The sequence below is a fragment of the Mus caroli genome, chromosome 1 (genome assembly GCF_900094665.2).
Source record: "Mus caroli chromosome 1, CAROLI_EIJ_v1.1, whole genome shotgun sequence".
Taxonomy (NCBI): domain Eukaryota; kingdom Metazoa; phylum Chordata; class Mammalia; order Rodentia; family Muridae; genus Mus; species Mus caroli.
In genome coordinates this window covers 102,889,916-102,909,697 of record NC_034570.1, presented here as the reverse complement: position 1 = coordinate 102,909,697, position 19,782 = coordinate 102,889,916, and the positions used below count along the sequence as shown (strand labels likewise).

At 34.4% G+C, this 19,782-nt stretch overlaps 1 pseudogene; it reads right to left on the bottom strand.

The window, feature by feature from the left end:
- Window positions 1-13,779: 13,779 nt before the first annotated feature.
- Window positions 13,780-19,209, bottom strand: LOC110295898 (annotated as a pseudogene).
- Window positions 19,210-19,782: the final 573 nt, after the last annotated feature.

Sequence of the window (19,782 nt, the reverse complement as noted above, 5' to 3'; positions counted from 1 at the left end):
AACTGTCTTACTACTATAGCTAGGACTTCAAACACTGTACTGAAGAGATAAAGTAGAAAACCTTGTTTTGTCTCTGATTTTAGTGGAATTGCTTTATGTTTTTATCCAGTTAATTTGATGTTGGCAATTGGATTGTTGGCTATTGCCTTTATTGTGTTGAGACATGGTCTTTATATCACTGATATCTCTAAGAGTTTTTCCAAGAACTGGTGTTGGGTGTTTTTCAGCATCTAATCATGTATATTTTTTTCTTTCAGTTTGTTTATATGGTAGATTATATTGGTGGATTTTCTTATATTGAACTATCCCTGCATTCCTAGAATGAAGCCTACTTGATCATGGTAGATGATGTTTGTGATATGATGTTGTGTTCAGTTTACCAGTATTATATTGAGTACTTTGACATGAATGTTCATAAGGTAAATTGGTTTGAAATTCTTTTTCTTTGTTGAGTCTTTGTGTATTTTAGATATCAGGGTGACTGTGGTCTCACAGAATGTGATTGGACATGTCTGTTCTGCTTCTATTTTTTGGAATTTTTTAAGGAGTATTGGTATTAGCTCTTCCTCAAAGTTTGGTCGAATTCTGCCGTAAAAGTATCTCTTTCTGGTGTATATATTTTTTGGGGGGAAAGGGCAAGACTTTTCATGATTTCATGACTGCTTCTGTTTACTTAAGAGTTATAGGACTAATTAGATTGATTAATTTTGATTTAACATCATCCATTTCATTTAGTTTTCCTAGTTTGTGGAGTATCGGTTTTGAAGTAAAACCCAATGATTCTTTGTATTTCCTCAGAATCTGTTATATGTTCCCTTTTTCATTTCTAATCTTGATAATTTGGATATTTGTCTCTGTTTTTTATTTAATTTGGCTAAGGGTTTTTCTATTTTGATTTACCCAAAGAACCAACTTTTATATCTGTTCATTCTTTGTATTTTATGTTTGTTTCTGATTGATTGATTTCAGTCCAAGTTTATTTCTTACCATCTACTTCCCGTGGATATGTTTCTTCTTCCTTTTTTTCCCAGGGCTTTGAGGTGTGCTGTTAGTTTGGTAATATAAGATCTTTGAAATTTCTTTATGAAGGCAGTTAATACTAGGAACTTTTTTCTTAACCCAGATTTCATTGTGTCCCATAAATTTGTGTACACTGGCCCTTCATTTTATTGAATTGTAGAAAGTCATTGATATATTTTTGTGGTCATTGAATAGAAAATTGTTCAGTTTCTATGAATATCTAGTCTTTCAGTAATTTCTTTTGTGGTTGAAGTCCAGCTTCATTTCATGATGATCTGATAAGATGCAATAGATTATTTCAGTTATCTTCTGTGTGTCAGAGATTCCTTACTGACTGAATACATAATCAATTTTGGAGAAGAATCAATTCAATCACTTTCTAAATATGTGGAGATGTTACAGTTGGACAAAAATATACTAGATAAGAGATTCTCTGTAGCAGTATGTTCAGAATTTTTATTTCTGCTTACTCAGAATATCTAATACTTTACAGAGAAATTGAATGTTAAAATTTTAAAATTTCTTTATACTACAGATTTTATTATCCTCTAGGTCAACCCTCTAACTGTCCCACATTCCATACTTCCTCCCTGCCCCTATCTCCAAAAGGATGCCCTCATCTCTACACCCCCCTCCCTAGACATCTAAACTCCCTGGGGCCTGAGGGTTAGGTGTATCTTCTCTGACTGAATCCAGACAGATTCAGTAGTCCTCTACTGTAAGTGTGTTGGGGGCCTTATATGAGCTGGTGTATGCTGTCTGGTGGTGGTCCAATTTCTGAGAGATCTCAGGGTTCCAGTTTAAATGAAACTGCTGGTCTTCCTACAGTGTTGCCCTCCTCCTCAGATACTTGCAGATTTTCCCTAATTCAAACACAGGGTTCAGCAGCTTCTATCCATTGCTTGGGTGCATCAAGTATCAAGAACATTATGGAAAAAATGATATTTGTGAAGTATTTCATTGCATTAGTGTAACTATAGGTTTTGACATAGATATTCTTAGAAGATCATATGGATTTAAGGAAAGAAGAATTAAATTAAAAAATAACTTAAATAATGAAGAAAATGATAAGAGATCTATTTAAGGCTTTTATAGTGAAATTTCCAGGCAAATGGATGGAACTAGAAATTTTCATTCTGAGTGATAACTGAAACCCAAAATGACATGCATGGTATGTACTCAGGAGTGGATACTATAGCTGTAAATTACAACATACTCACACCACAATCCACAAACCCTAAGAACGAAAATAAAAAGGAAGGTTCAAAGTAAGATACTTGAAACTCATTCAGAAGAGGAAAACTTAATCAGAGGTGGATTGAAGGGTATAATTTGGTGAATGAAAGGGTAGGAAGGGAAATGGAGTGAGACTGGAACCAGGTTTAAGAACTGGTTAAAGAAGGCCAAGAGACTGATTGGAAATTGGAGGGAAAGGGATATATTTCTAAATGCCTTCTCAATTTTTATTCTTAAACCTAGTTCAACTTTCACCCTTCATCAGAGAACACACTTTATACAGAAACTCAATTTGTCTGATTGCAGAGAATAAGTGAAAATGGCAGGTTCAACAATTCATAGCATTACTCTCCATGGAGATAAATCAGCTTGGTAGTGACTAATGTCAATTAAACTAAATATTCTTTAGGGACAGCATTAGAATTTTCAGTGATCTCAATGTAAAACCACTTCATTGACATTTCTAGCTTTAAAATTGTTGACTGATCTATTGGAAAGAGAAGTAAAAACTGTTACATGGCCTATTAAAATATTAAGATACAATCCATAAATCTATATATACGTTCCTGTAAAATCATTCCAACATTCCACACAAATATATATATATAGTTTGTTTGTTTGTTTGTTTTTGTTTGCTTTGTTTTGTTTTTGTTTTTTGTTCTTTGGGGGTGGGGTTTGACAGGGTTTCTCTATATAGCCCTGGCTGTCCTGGAACTCAATCTGTAGACTTGGCCTCGAACTCAGAAATCTGCCTGCCTCTACCTTCCAAGTGCTGGGATTAAAGGCGTGTGCTACCACTGTCCGGCTTGAAAAAAAAAAAAAATATATATATATATATATACAAAGTCCTTTTAGCGAAAACAGTCATTCTCTAACCAGTGTATTTGAAAGAGTATAAGAATTTTGTTGCTAAGAATATACTTTGAAAAGCAAGTTGTTTATAAACCCAAATTAGAGATACTAATGTAACTCAATGTAATATAATGAATTAGATTAACAAATTTTTTAAATGTTTGTTTCATTTTCATTAATCTTGGTTTGGATTACCATATGTCTTATTAAATATTTTGTTCTGTAGGTCTTATCTGTTTCTGTAGGAATAGATAATATGACAGTATTCATGATAGCAAACTAGTTTTCTACTACATGAAGCAAATTGGTGGTGATTTTGAAAATCCAAGCACTGAGGAGTCACAAAATTATTCAGAGTAGGATGCTTATTTGCTTAGAAGTTTTCAATGGAGGCGGGAGGGTATAGGGGGCTTTGAGGATAGCATTTGAAATGTAAAGGAAGAAAATATCTAATTAAAAAAAAGAGAAGTTTTCAATGAAATTTTAGAAATCACTACAACTTCAAAAATAGTTTCATCTGATAAATAACTAAATGATAACAAGAGAAAATTTGCAAAAGAATATTAATTGTATGCTAATATCTTTCTTTAATGATTTGGTGAAGATATTTGCCCGTTATATTGCCTCTATATTAGAGCCAATAAATCCCTTAGAAACATTGTAAATATTACATTCATTTTCTATTATTTTTTAGAATAACACCTTTTTAGTTAAATTTTACTGCTTTTGGTATTTATAGTCATTCAAGTACATTTTGAGGAGATATATATATTGTAGAATAGAGTACAAATTGTTCCTCAATAGAGAATTATAAATATCAAGAATTAGTGTTGGCAACCATGCTATTATGTACTAAAAATACTTCAGTGTAGCATTTAATAGGCTTCTACTGTTTTAATATGCCTTCAGCTCCTGTTGGAGCAATGGTCATTATCTGTTTACTCTTTATTCTTTATTTGTTTAATCTTTATTCTGTTTACTAAACTTCATATCTGATAAAAATACTCTGAAAAAATCATGCTTCTTTATTCTTAATTTTTTTGATGAAGTTACAGTTTAAATTTACTGTAGGGGAATATTAATGCCTTTCAGCATTGACTGGAATGATAAGGAATTTAGCTGAACACTGAGAAAGAAAAAAAGTTCTAGAAGTCAGAAAAAATATCCAAATTAATCATGGATTGATTATATGATAGTTGCTTTTTTGGTGATAGTAAATTAAATCCTAGTATCACTTGACTTAATGAGATCACACAATAATAATTATCATTCTCTTTTGAAATTGTATGGCTTTATACTTTCAATGGCTCTTCAGCTGTTAGTATTACTAAGCTTAACATTAAAGTGAAAATAATAAAATAAAATGGAAAATAATTGACTACTTTAAAAAGGTAACTTACTAAAAACTTTTAAATAATGCATTAAAAAATAAAATGAAACATTTAAAACCATTTAAAGTAAAAAATGTAGACAAGTCACATGTAAATATTCTCACATATCATTTTTCCTATCATTTATTTTGGAAATGGAGTACAAGATAGCATGTTACTGCAAACACATTTTAATTTTAATTTTTCTTAGAGCACAATTCTAGTGATAGTATATTTAATATAACATGGTTTTCAATATTTCACTAGAATCACCTAAAACTCCAGAGAAATCATATTCTTTATAGATACTACAAATGGTGTCATTTTTAGAAGCACAATTTCAAAAGTCATATATGATGATATAGTGATATAACAAAACCTGTCTAGGGTATTCAAACAGACACCTAAATCTCTAAGGGTCTGCATAGAGGTCAACATTTATACAATATTTATAAACAAAATACCAAGAAACATCTTTTCACTATCACATTTCATGTACATCACTACATTACCCACCATGAAGCTGACATTTTTATTGGCAGAAGCATTACAGCTTCAGCATCAAACTTGGAATTAAAAATTGTTTTTTATTCTTGTATTTTTTCTTTCTTGTCTCCAGAGGGAGGACAATCTGGCTTAAAAGAGAACATAGTAAAAAGACTATCAAACACTTACTCAAGCTTGTTTAAAGTTTTCTTCATTAGACTAATAAACACTCAGTTGACATATGAGAATTTTCTTTTAAAAAATTACTGATAACAAGCACTTCCTGCATATATGAATTGTTTTACAAATGTTTGCCTTATATTTGAAATGATATCTTTTGGTACACCAACATTCACTCTTTTTTGGAGGATATAGAAAATTCTACTGATATGATCTAAGATCTAATTAACAGGAGTAGACTTTGAACTAATTAGCATGACCTCTTTTTAAGGCATTAATGTCACTTATACCAGGATATTTACACCATCTTTATTTACACCAGACACACAGTAAAGATGTTCATGCTGAGTGTGTGTAGGTGTGAATTGGGTTTGGGTGTGTGAACATATAGATTATTAAAACTGTAGCATTTCAATAACCAAAAGATGTGTTAAAAACCATGTCAAGTTTTTTTCCCACTATTCTGATGAAGAATTTGTATTTATATACATTTGTATCTTTCATCCGTAATATACATTTAAGTGAACATAATTTAAAACTGATATTACATTAAATTTAATATAAAGGAGTAAAGTATGTTCAATTGTTAATGAGATTATGAGATTGATAGTTAATATTTTAAATATCTAAACAAGAAACAACTATATTTTGTGACAATTAAAAAAATGAATAAATTCCCTCAATTAATTTACCATGTATTCAGAATTTGCATATAAATACACATATTCTTCCTGAATCTGCAATGTCTTATAAACTATATGACATTAAAGGTGACTTGTAGGTAACGTTAATGTAAAATCTAAGGAAATGAATGGCAATGGGTACACACTTAAGTTTCCAAAAAGACTTATTCTGTATGGTAGACAATGGTACAAAAATTTATGATACTTTCAATGCATCAAAATGCTACAGAGATATATGAGGACATTGATTTCTCCACATAGCTACCAGAAACCTGCTACTTTACAAAAAAATAGTAAAATTAATATTAAGACCAACAAAATCATGTATGAAACATCCTGAAGAATAAAATATCCAAGTGGCATGTCTAGAAGACTAAAATGAAAAAAAAATTTAACTTAAAAAATGTTGTAATTACAATTACGGTTATCTGTGTGATGCAGCCACCTATACTTACGAAAATATTTCTACCTGAGTTATACACACACACACACACACACACACACACATACACACACACACATTAAACTTACTTGAGCAACCCTAATTATTATTACAAAAGATTTTGTTAATTTGAAAAAAAGATCATGAAAATATCTCAAAATTATTACCAGATAAATTATGATATTGCATATGTGAAATATGGTTCCTTGAAGATATATGGCTCCTCAAAAATGCTTGAAGTTATACTCTGGATCAGATATGTATTTGCACACATATGTACATTTTGATGGGCACACATGCAATTATGTTTTCATAGTTAATAAAGCTTATTGAACCTGGATTCAAAGCATATAATGGGACCAAATTATGTTAGGAAAGAAAAGGTTTAGTGTGATCAGATTTTTTTTTCCTAAAAATGAAAAGCCATACAATGTATACATTTTAAAAATAAAATAAAATCATAATATTAATAAAGGATAGCATAGATAAGTTTCTAGAAGGATGATGAGTATTGATTGGAGGTTGTTAAAATTGATTCTAAAGGTCTTTATGTGACCTTAGGTAAAGTAAATGATTATGGTGATCTTATAATGACCTAGAGATGGAAAACCTATGAAAGAGAAGAGGAACTATAGATTCAAACATTAGCAACAAAATACAGGAGATGGAAGAATCTCAAATGAAGAGGATAGAATATAAGAAATTGATGCATTAGTCAAAAACATCTAGAATATTTGGGAAACTATGATTCGAACAAACCCAAGAAAAAGAGGAGGAGGAGGAGGAGGAGGAGGAGAAGAAGAAGAAGAAGAAGAAGAAGAAGAAGAAGAAGAAGAAGAAGAAGAAGAAGAAGAAGAGGAGGAGGAGGAGGAGGAGGAAATACAGATTAAAGGCCTAGAAAGTATCTTCAACAAACATCATTGAAGAAAATACTTGTAAACAAAAGAAATATATCCCTATAAATGTATAAGAAGCTTAAAGAAGACCAAATAGATTAGACAAGAAAAGAAAATCAAAACAATAAATAAACAGAATAAATAAAGGGTGTTAAAAGTTACAAGGGAAAAAAAGCTAAGTAACATATAAAGGTTAACATAAATGAATTACATCTGATTCCTCAAGACAGACTCTGAAAACCGGAAGGACTAGGACAGATGTCCTGCAGACTTCAGGAGACCACAGATATCAGGCCAGACTATTATGTGCACCAAAATTTTCAATCACCATAGATGGAGAAAACAATATATTTCATGAAAAATATATAAATAATGTTTTTCCACTAATCTAGTTCTACAGAGGACATTAGAAGGAAAACTCAAACACAATGAAGGTGAATGAACCCAAGAAAAAATATTTTTACAGCAGGAAAACCAAAAGAAGAGAGTCTCTCTCTCTCTCTCTCTCTCACACACACACACACACACCACACACACACACATACACAAACACACTAATAACACCATTAATATCTGTAACATTAGTGAACCAATATAAAGTCACAGACTAACAGAGTGGATATATAAACAGAACCCATTATTCTGCTGCATGCAAGAAAAAAGGATAGAACTACCTCAAAGTAAATGGCAGGAAAGGATCTTCCAAGCATCCCTACTCAAGAAACAATCTGGAGTAGCCATTCTAACATCTAATAAAATAGACTTTCAACCAACAGTAATAAGAGAGAAAGAGAGAGAGAGACAGAGAGAGAGAGAGAGAGAGAGAGAGAGAGAGAGAGAGAGAGAGAGAGAGAGAGAGAGAGAGAGAGGGAGAGAGAGATTGTTGAGAGATTGGGGAGAGATTGGGAAGGACACTTCATACTCAAAAAAAAAAAAAAAACCAAACAAACAAACAAACAAAAAACCCACCAAACTGAATTCTCAATCAGTAACATCTATGACCCAAATGGAAGGGAAAACATATTCATAAAATAAACATCCCTAAAGCTAAAATTACACACCAAAACGTACACATTAATAGCGGTAAACTCCGCAATGCCCAGGTCATTGAAATAGAAACTAAAGAGAGGCTATGAGGCAAATGGACCTAAAAGATATCATGAAAATATAAACAGCTGATTATTGGCAATGCTATTGCTGAGGAAAGGCTACTTACTGCTTATTTTTATTTAAGTTTGCTAGTACAAGCACAGCATAATCATATAAGACATTCAAAACACTGAATAATCATTTTCCTAGCATCATCAGAAAGCCACTAATGTGTCCATATGCCTTTCTGGGTTTATGTATTCCATATGCCTTGATATCAATATTCTGTGAGAGCAACATATGGCCCTTTGATAGAATGTGGTAGGAAGTGACAGGCAGTTTCAAGATGCTCTATCACCAATTTCATGAATAATACATTGCAATAGGATGAATAATCAGTGTCATTTATGTTTGCAGTGTTGTGAAAGACAACAGCAGCAGGCAGAAGAACCAATGATCTGTTCTCATGCTTTCAATGAAAATTTTATTTCCAATGTTATTCTTCATTATTTATGTTACTTGGAATCAAGGTTATTATATTCACTGTGAAGAAAATTAAAAAGAAGAGCAACATCTCAATAGCTGAAGTTAAATGCTGCTTATATCTGGTTATAAATATCAGAAATAAAAAAGTAATATTAAAATATGGATCTATTTTAAGTTTTTAAAGATTAAATAAAAAGATGTGCCAAGGCTTTTTAATCTAATAGTAATTTCAGAATGAGGTCTATGGTTGATATGATTGTTATAATGCTGAGGGTGATGTTGCATTTTACAGTTAGATTAAACTTGACAGAAAGTTCTATATTAGCTTTAATTTTCTAATTAAGTAAATTTTCCTACTGACTGGTTTCATGAAATATTTTTAGTAGTTTGTTGAAATTAGTATGATGATATTTCTAAGAAATACTTAAGAGACTCTTTAACATTAAAATATACTCAGTGAGCAATGGAGTCTCCTTTTATAAAAATATTTTCTAAAAATGTTTTGAGATGTAGGATAATTACATCATTTCTCCCTTCCATTTCTTGTAATAAACCCATCCATGTACCCCAATACAATGTTACTTTTATGTGTATTATAATGTTACTTATATGAATATCTGCATGTCTGACAATTTGGTTTTTGCATATTCAGTTGGTAGTTCCTTTGTGGGAAAGACAATATCTCTTACTCTTGGTGTTTCTTAGTTTTTGTAGTTTCTTTGTCTATGATTGAGGCATCATCTTCAAGAAAATTTCTCTGTATTCATGATGGAGATGAATACAGAAAAGGTCAAGCAACCAAAATGAAAAAGAATGAGACACAGTCTCAACCATTATATCTACATCATAGCCCTTGAATGGAATTTTGCAGAAAGGGAGGAAATATTGTGCAAGGTAGAAGAACAAGAAGCTACTGTGGAGTCAGTCATGTCTTCTGGAAATAAAATCTACACCTATGCTATCTCACCAACTGAATTCTACTTATAAAGTGACATAGAAAGGGTATGGTTCATTATGTTTGTAAAATGATTTTGTATTACTTGTGCCTTCAGTCCTTAATATGCACCTTGTAAGAACTACATAAATTGTTGCCTTTTGTCTCTAAATATTGACTGAACATAAAAGATGACTGATTTACATTTTTGTGGGTAAATGTATAATTCCTATGTTAAATTCCTCCTTAAAATATCCTTCATATTGTAATATACAATTTATTTTCTAGTTTCAACAATACCCAAAAGATAAAATATAGCAAAGATTAACTAACAATTAGTGAAATTTAATGTAGAATTTTGATAATAGGGGAACACTATCAGACACTTTGCAATACCCACTACTGAGCAGGATGATCTTTGTTTCATACCTTTTCTTTCTTTCCTTCTTTCTTTTTCTATCTTTCTTTGTTTCTTTGTTTCTTTTTTTTTAAATTAATACACATTCTTAGAAATCGCAGTATCATACTTACTTTGACTAAATGATGTATTTTAGCAAACAAAAATATTTTAGTGTAAAGTACATCACTGCCCTGACCTGCAGAATTAAACAGTAAGGGTTTCGAGGGAGGGAGTGAGAATGGAAGGTATAGGAGATGCAAAGGAAGGAGACAAGACAAAAGTCTGATCAAGTCTCATTTACTCTTGGGAAACGGAGGGCTTATAAAGCTGCAAACAACAAACAGTATTTGCCCAGGTGCATGGACCAAACTGGTTTTATCTCTTGGTAACACATTGATGTCAATGGAATGTCCCCATCATAAAATATCCATAAAGCCCCCATCATAAAATGTTCCTAGTCATTTACAAAAATAGAAACAAGACAGTAGAAGAAACAAAAGAGTGGTAGTTATAAGATGATGGCCCAGGGGCAAGATGGAGGCTGAAATACCAGGGGCTTTTGGGCCCCAACACACCACTATATGATGAACACTAAATCAGTTTTTTCAAGTAACACCTTCTTCTTCTTCTTCTTCTTCTTCTTCTTCTTCTTCTTCTTCTTCTTCTTCTTCTTCTTCTTCTTCTTCTTCTTCTTCTTCTTCTNCTCCTCCTCCTCCTCCTCCTCCTCCTCCTCCTTCTCCTCCTTCTCCTTCTCCTTCTCCTTCTTCTTCTTCTTTTTACTTTTGGATAGATTTTATTATAAACAGTAAAATATATGTAATGTCTCATCTATAAACCTTTTGTGTGAAAAGGGTTTCTAACATGAGTTATTTTAACATTATGAAGCAAAAACAGTTTAAGAACCTCATGGTGGAAACAACCCAACACTGACAAGCTCTAATGATCAAAGACATTTACTTTTACCTCAAGAAAACAAGAAAAATTCACAATTGCAGAGTAGATTTCCTAGCTGTGGGTATAATGCCACAAGCAAACTTTCCAGACCAAAAGGCACTCAAAGCTAGGGATGAAACAGATTCCAAGCCAAGATAGTAGTTTGGTTGGTTCTTTGAGCGCAGTAGGAACCTTTCAGTCTATCACTAAAGGAAACTATCCCTTTCTACTACCACCACTAACTGGCCCATACTGGCCACACTTATCACATATCAACATGAAGAAGGCAGCTCAGTTCTAATTCAGAGCATTAACTTCCTAATTGCTTTATCCTGAGTGCTATCTGCCACATGTTCCTATGAGGTGCTCAACAGTGCGTACATCAACATGTAAATGAATATGCTCTGATCAGGACTGACACCAATAGAGCCCATTTCTCTTGGGCCAAATGATTTTTCTCACCTAATTTCCAAGTCTCCTTGACAAGGCAGGAGGAACTTGAGCATTTGTACTGCTGGACTGTTATGGGAACATGAGGGAATATGCAGGGAGTAAGGCTTCCTTACTCTGAAACCACTGAGCCCAGTTCAGTGTGATGCTAGGTTTTGGATTGTTTTTTACTGATTCCTCCACCCCCACCTTTTTGGGTCTTTTTGTTCATTTTCTTAATTGGCAGGTATTCTTCCCCACCCTCAATAAAATAAAATTCATACTATATATTGGGTTAAACAAGATAGAGCAACATTTCTCTAAGAAGAACAGGCTTGAGGAGCATAGCACTGTAGATGCTTGCATGCCTCACTGATAGTGCTCAGGGATAAAATTTAGCACCACTTTTTTTTTTTTTTGCTTTAAATCTTTAGAAATTAAACAACTCTTAACATAGAATGCTTGAACAGTAATAAGTGTAGCCCTATATATAAATACTGTTTTACAAATTGGAAGTGGGTGGCTCAGTCCAGAGCTGAGCACCCTGCATCAACCCATCACACCTGAGAGCACAGGCTGTCAGATATCAATGACATAGCCTTCATTCCCTTCAGCAGCATGAGATACCTTCATCTTATGCATGTGAAGGAACCCAACCTGTCAGTAAGAGGCATTACAATGCCATCAGCATTTCTTTCAATCATTCCAGGTCTGTGATCACTCCTGGTACAAACTCTCTGCCCAGTTTAAAAACAAAACAAAACAACAAACCCTGACCTGGAAGTGATACCCAGAAGAGTGAATAGAAAGTAGCTCTACTTCCGTTCCTCCATTCCTGGCACAAGAAACTCAGATGATCTTATGACTTGAATATTTATCCATTTTGGAAAGCCACACTATCACCATATCAATCCTAAAAAAGAAATCAAAACATATGTTCACAAAGTTTATGCCACATCTGCCTCATGAGTCTCTGTGAACATTGCTTAAAACCAGTGTTTCATCCTCAGGAGTCTTTCTTCCAGCTGGCTATTTCCTTTGAGTTGCCTGAGCAGCGCCTTTGAGACAGAGCTTTCAAAGCACCTTCATTGTTTCCTAGTATTATACATATTACCACCAAGTGAGTCAAAAGAATTTGCTAACAGCTATTTTGAAATGAGTAAAGATAGTAGAGGGAATATAAAGAGTTTAAATGAGACACATGAACAGTTTGGACATTTGCACTGGTGAAGTGAAGAATCCCAGTACAGTAGAGAAATTAAAGCTTCACCTGGTTTTATTTAACACAGCATTGTTCTAGAGTCTTACTGAGGACTGATATATTAAGTCTTCCTACTTTTGTAGGCAAATCAGAAAAAAATAAATTCCCTACTTAAAGGTTCCTCAGTATATTTGCCTGTGAAGAAAACCAGCTCAGAGATCCTGGAGGCTCTCCTGTGACAGTATGTCCTAAAGCCCAATCCAACTACCTGTTTACAAGTCTGTGCTTCTGAGAATTTAGATGCAGCTACATAGGCACTGCTACCAGAGAGTTGAGGTATCTGGGTGGTGAGGAAGCGATTTCGCATTTCACACCTGCTTATGATGATGACATTAGACCTCTATGGGTATCTCCATTCCATTCCTCAGCAGGCTATGCCACAGAGATCACACCAGGAGACTCAATGCAGGAAGAGTACCAGAATATCCGCTGAGAGTCAGGTAAGCATGAAAACCTTCACAGCTAACGGTAAAATGAAATGTCATCACAGAACTTTGGATCTTGGTAAAAGAATCTTGTCCAGGACTCACAGGGGCTCATGGTGCCCACATTCAACCCTAACATGGTGTTCACTTCTGAAGCATGGAGGTCGTGAATCAACGCTTGGTACACAATAAACTGGAAGTTTAAAAAAAGGAATTTAAAACAACCTAAAAGTGATTCATGTTGGTCCCTGTGGCCCAGACTGCCAGTCAGTACACATAATTGATGTGGGGGGCTATGGAGTATTGGGGAAGAAGCCTCCATGGATCACGGTCAATTCCAGTTTTCAGTGTGTGACCAACACATGTGGGAAATCACCAGACAACCGTCTTCTGAACCCACAGAGCCATTCTCACTGGTTATTGTAGCCCTGATTCAACAGAACCCCAGATTGGGGAAAGGCCGATACAAGCTTTCAGCCCCTTGTGTTCTGTTTTATTCAATGTATCCCCACACTCTCCAGTTAGCAGGAGACAGACTTGGCAAAAAAAATGGTGCAGTAATAGAAGTAACTGAACCAGGACAAGGAGGCATTTGTTCTGATGATGTCATTGCCATTGGTGGCCACAGGGGGGTGGGACTGGTCATGAAGCTGTGTGTCAGGAGTAATGGTTGTAGAGGGGCGGGGCTTGAAGTGCACCATTCTGGAAACAGTGTTGTCCAGAAGTAATACACTCTGCATAACTGATTGTCACATTCTTACTTTGATACCTCGTGAGTTTGATTGATTTTCTGAAGTCACTGATAACTGGATATATAAAACCACCTTTCCTGAGCAAGGAGTCTATATTCTGGATCTGATCCCAGTCTTNTTCCTTAGCAACCTCAGGTAAATATGTGGCTGTGTGTTTAATGCCTTTTTCATTGATGAATTCAATCTGTTTCTCGTGGACCCCTACCTCTCAATTCATGTAATCACTTGCATCTTCAAAGTTAGTAAGGAGGGAGACAGAACAGACAAGTTTGGGCAGTTCCTCTCGGGTCAGTGGCGGGAACTGGCTGTCCTTAAGTGCACTGATTAATGAGTACTCGCTGAGTCCTGCATGAAGATTCATGGCTGAGAAGGTCCCAATGCAGCCACAAAGCCACTTGTCTCATCCTGTCTTCCAGGTCACAAAGAAAGAATAAGGGTCACTGCTGAATCTAGGAAGTTGTGGCTGTGGAAAGCCATAGAAGTGACAGTAGAGTACATCAAAGCAGTAGCAGCACATTTCTGCACTCACCACCAGGTTCTTAGTGGTATTGGCAGTTAGTTCCCTTGGGTCAGGGGAGAGGGATCAGGGCTGCAGAAGGAGGATTCATTCCTGTAATCAGAGAGTCTCCAGGTACCAGAGTTAAGTTGGATACATTTTCCATACAACTGCTGCTGTCCACATGCTGGTGGTTTTGAAGAGGTCCTGAACTTGAGCCAGGAACAGTTGTAGACTGTATTTGCAGTTGCTTACTTTGTGCTGATTTGTGGTAATATCTTTTGCAAAGAATATTTCTTGCCTTTGAAGTGAATGGACTTTGACAGAATTTGCTTGCAAATTCATAATAAAATATGCCTTGGAATTATTTGTAGCTGTATTAAATCTGCTATCCTGTTATATGATATTTAAATCCAATTACAATATTAAAATATCTTAACATCACCAACCATATTATATCTTGGATTTCCCATGTAATAAGCTTTTAGAACTGCAACTGATAAATAGCTGATAGTCTCTACTCTTCCATGCCCCCAAAAGTGTATTTATGGGTGTGTGTGTATGTGTATGTATGTATATGTGTGTGTGTGTGTTGTATTGTGTTACTCATTTGCTGAAAACTTACCAAAATGTAAAAGCAATAAATATCGCATAAAATTCTAAAGCAACATATGGGTATAGAAGATTACATACGCATGTGGACTCATGAGCTAGTCTAGATCTGTTGAGATCAGTACCATAGCTAGTTCTCTTGTAACATTCTGTTGAAAATTTCCAAAGAAGAGAAATCCTTATTCCTTCTCCACACCATGATTTCTATATTGTTTAGAAAATACAGATTAAAAGCATATATTAGGAAAAGACAAAAGACAAAAGGAGAGAAGAACATTCAGATTTGACCTTAAACATGTTTTAAATCACCCCAGGGAAAGTAGTATTGATAGAATGACTATTATTCTGTGAATTCCTTCTATAAAGTATAGTAGATGTACTCTTTTAAGAAAACAGGTCATCAGAACTCTTGTACCTTTACCTAACAAAGTCACACAGTGATGGCTATTCTTCAAAGAATAATACTGCAGTGAATAGAACGAGTAGGTTTTCAAAGCAAAATTTCACTTGATACACATACAATGTGTGACCGACGTTAAAGTAGATATTCTGGTTTTTATAATACTGAATAATTTGGAGAGACCAAAGACATAGTAGAAAATTATTTAATATTAAAATTAAGTATAGTGTCCACACTTTGGTCTTTGTTCTTCTTCAGTTTCATGTGTTTTACAAATTGTCTCTTATATCTCGGGTATACTAAGTTTCTGGGCTAATATCCACTTATTAGTGAGTACATATCATTTGAGTTCTTTTGTGATTGTGTTACCTCACTCAGGATGATGCCCTCCAGGTCCAACCATTTGCCTAGGAATTTCATAAATTCATTCTTTTTAATAGCTGAGTAGTACTCCATTGTGTAAATGTACCACATTTTTTTGTATCCATTCCTCTGTTGAGGGGCATCTGGGTTCTTTCCAGCTTCTGGCCATTATAAATATTTATGCCATATCCAGGGATCCATCCCATAATTAGCCTCCAAACGCTGACACCATTGCATACAGCAGCAAGATTTTGCTGAAAGGACCCTGATATAGCTGTCTCTTGTGAGACTAGGCCGGGGCCTAGCAAACACAGAAGTGGATACTCACAGTCAGCTATTGGATGGATCACAGGGCCCCCAATGGAGGAGCTAGAGAAAGTATCCAAGGAGCTATAGAGATCTGCAACCCTGTAGGTGTAACAACATTATGAACTAACCAGTACCCCGGAGCTCTTGACTCTAGCTGCATATGTTTCAAAAATGGCCTAGTAAGCCATCACTGGAAAGAGAGGCCCATTGGACATGCAAACTTTATATGCCCCAGTACAAGGGAATGCCAGGGCCAAAAAGTGGGAATGGGTGGGTAGGGAAGTGGGGGGGAGGGTATGGGGGACTTTTGGGATAGCATTGGAAATGTAATTGATGAAAATACGTATAAAAAAAAATTTAAAAATTAAGTATAGCTACATAATTTGTGAAAAAATACCAATGTTACTGACACAGTGCCATCTTAGTTTTATAGTTACAAACATCTACCAAATAACTTTGAGATTCTAGATTAGGAACAGTTATAATGAGAATTTTAATGTGTTGGTATTTAGAACTGTAAGAACATCATCTGCTACTTTTGCATAAGAATAGTGGAGATGTAAAAGTTATTTGACATGTATGACAGTGCTTTTGAAACATTTCTCTTTACTATTAAGGCATGAATCTTTGAATTCCATCCCAGAGCTAGAATAACTGCCAAAAAATATAAAAACTTGATAACTTATGATTAAGAATTTATTTTATAATTTAATTCCAGAATGATGGAGGATACAGAAAAAAATGAAAAGGTTTTGCATAACTATCATCGAGTTGTGCCAACTATAAAACCTATTACAGTGCCTAAGGCAATGTTGTTACCTTTGTACCTTATGTAAGGATATACATGTTACCATCACTGACATTGAATTTCCATACAGAATACTGATCTATTTTTTAGCACCTAGGAATGCTTTGAAAAATTCTTGAAATTTTAGAAAATTCAACCTAGCTTAACTACATTTTAGATGCATCATCATGTAGACTCAACTAAGGAAGGGATAGAAACATCTTTATGGAGTCCTTTAAGTCCTAATTTTGTACACATTTTAATCATTGGTAGTAAAAACTAGTTCTGGAATTATTGCATTAATGTATCACTGAATTTTTGGAATGTATAAAATTGTCTTCAGTATATCTGGTCAATTGTTATATTACTTCATATAACTGAATGCTAATTCTGTCCTGAATAATGAATCAGGAATAATGAATAATGTTAAAAATTGGATATTTAAATCAATATAATTTTATGTATATACTTGTTTATATAACATACTCATAATCTTTGTTGCACCTGTACACTGCCTTATATCTTGGTTACTCTTACAATATTTATTTGCTTCTTTATTTTATTTGCATTTTGTTAATCTATAAGCTTCCTGTATTTTATTTTTATTTTATTTTTATTAGATATTTTCTTTATTTACATTTCAAATGTTATCCCCTTTCCTAGTTTCTTCTCCAAAAGTCCCATTTCCACTCTGCCCTCTCCATGCTCCCCAACATACCCACTCCTGCTTCCTGGCCCTGGAATTTCCCTATGCTAGAGCTTAGAACATTCATAAGACCCAGGGCCTCTCCTCCCATTGATGACCAACTAGGCCATCCTCTGTTACATATGTAGCTAGAGATATAAGTCCTACCATGTGGTTTCTTTGATTAGTGGTTTAGTTCCAGGGAGCTCGGGGGTACTGGTTATTTCATATTGTTGTTCTCCTATAGAGCTGCAACCCCCCTTTAGCTCCTTGGGTACTTTCTCTAGTTCCTTGAAATACTCAAGAAATTATCTACTCAGTTTTTTCAATTTGTGATGAAATTCTATCCAATTTTTAGTATATCTGTGAGCATGCCATGCATCTAAATTTTGGTCAGATTCAAGGTTTGTTGTTCTTTTTGTTGTTGTGTTGATGTTGGTGGTGGTGGTATTAGTGTTTGTCTAAGTTAAAGAAATAGTCTCTGATTCTAATTCATTTAGTTCTCCTGTAAGATAGCTTATTCTAGTTCAGTAACCTAATATATCATATTGATTTGAAACAAACATATAAATGCATATATATACAATATATTTACAATTAGTAATTACATATTATATATATGTATATATATATATATAGATAGGTAGATAGATAGATAGATAGATAGATAGATAGATAGATAGATAGATAGATAAATCTGAATACAGGGAGAATGTTATTGAATTTAGGTATAATTTACATAGAAATGCCAATGTTAATTTTGTATTTTGAGATTTTAACCAAAGATACAAATAAGTGCAATTATGACAGTATCAAAGTATTAAATATATCAATGCAGAAAGTGTCTACTTTTTCAAATTTGAATCTGGTTTATTTTGGGGTATGACATTTTCATTTATTTTCAATGCTCTTAATAGAAACTATGGAAAGCCTTTTTGGGGTGCTGCTTGTCAGGAATCTGATATTGGCCAAGGACCAGGAAATGGGCTTCAGACAGGAATCCGACATTGGCCATGACAAGGAAGTAAGCTCAGGCAGGAATCTGACATGAGGACATGATAAGGAAGTAAGTTTCAGCAAGAATCTAACTTTAGGCTATAATAAGGAAGTAGGGTAAGGCAAGTATTTTAACCTTAGGATGCAACAAAAGAAGTAGGCTACAGGCAAGATTTTGGGCTTGGACAAGGAAGTAGGCTCAAGTATTTTGGTCATTATGACAAGCCCTTTTAACCAACTGTTATGGGAGTAATCACAGGACTTTGCTTATTGCCTTGTTAGTTTCTTATTGTACTGCTTGCCCTTAATACTTGCATGTAATTAAAATGGTATAAAAAGCAGATTGGGAAAATTAAATTTGTCTTCAGTCTCAGAATTGACTGGGGTTATGCTACAATGTTGTCTAGCTGTCTCTTTTCTTTTTAATCCTCACTCCTATGCTGGAGAACCTGTTGACTGACCTGAAAGATCCTGAGAGAGAAGAATTAAAAATCATGTAAGCCCGAGACTTGTGTCCAAATACACCCCACTAATGGTAGGGAGTAAAAGTTTAACTTGCCCCATTATTCCATGTTGTACTAACCACAAAGTATAAGTTTAACTTGCTCCATTGTTTTAGGAAATGTTCATACAGAATACTCCAACCGTTCCTTGAATCCGTTGTGCTTGCCAAATGCTATAGCCCATGCCAGGTGTTTGCAGTTTCTGCCTTCATAAGCCCCTAACACTTTGAGCTGGGGGTCGACTCCTCTACCCCTGCATGGGATATGAGTTCTAGTAGGCCATCAATGGGAGGAAAGGCCCTTGGTCTTGTGAGGATTGTGTGCCCCAGTACAGGGGAATGTCAGGGCCAGGAAGTGGGAGTGAGTTGGTTGGGAAGCAGGGTTGAGGGAGAGAGTTTCAGAGTTTCAGAGGGGAAACTAGGAAAGGGTATAGCATTTGAAATGTAAATGAAGAAAATATCTAATAAACAATTAACATTTAAAACAAAACAAAACAAAGCACAGTGTTACTCTGGAGAATATTGAAATAAATCCTATAAAGGAAATATATATTTTTATGGAAATTTGTACATTTAAATACCTACATTAAAAACTAGAAAAAGAACAAATAAATTACTTAGTCATGCAATTCAGAAAAATTCAAGTACAAAAATATAGTACCAAAGTAAATTCAAACTCAATTCCAATAAACACAAAGAAGTAATAAAAATCGCAGTTGAATTTAATGAAATTGAAACAAAGAACATGATACAAATAA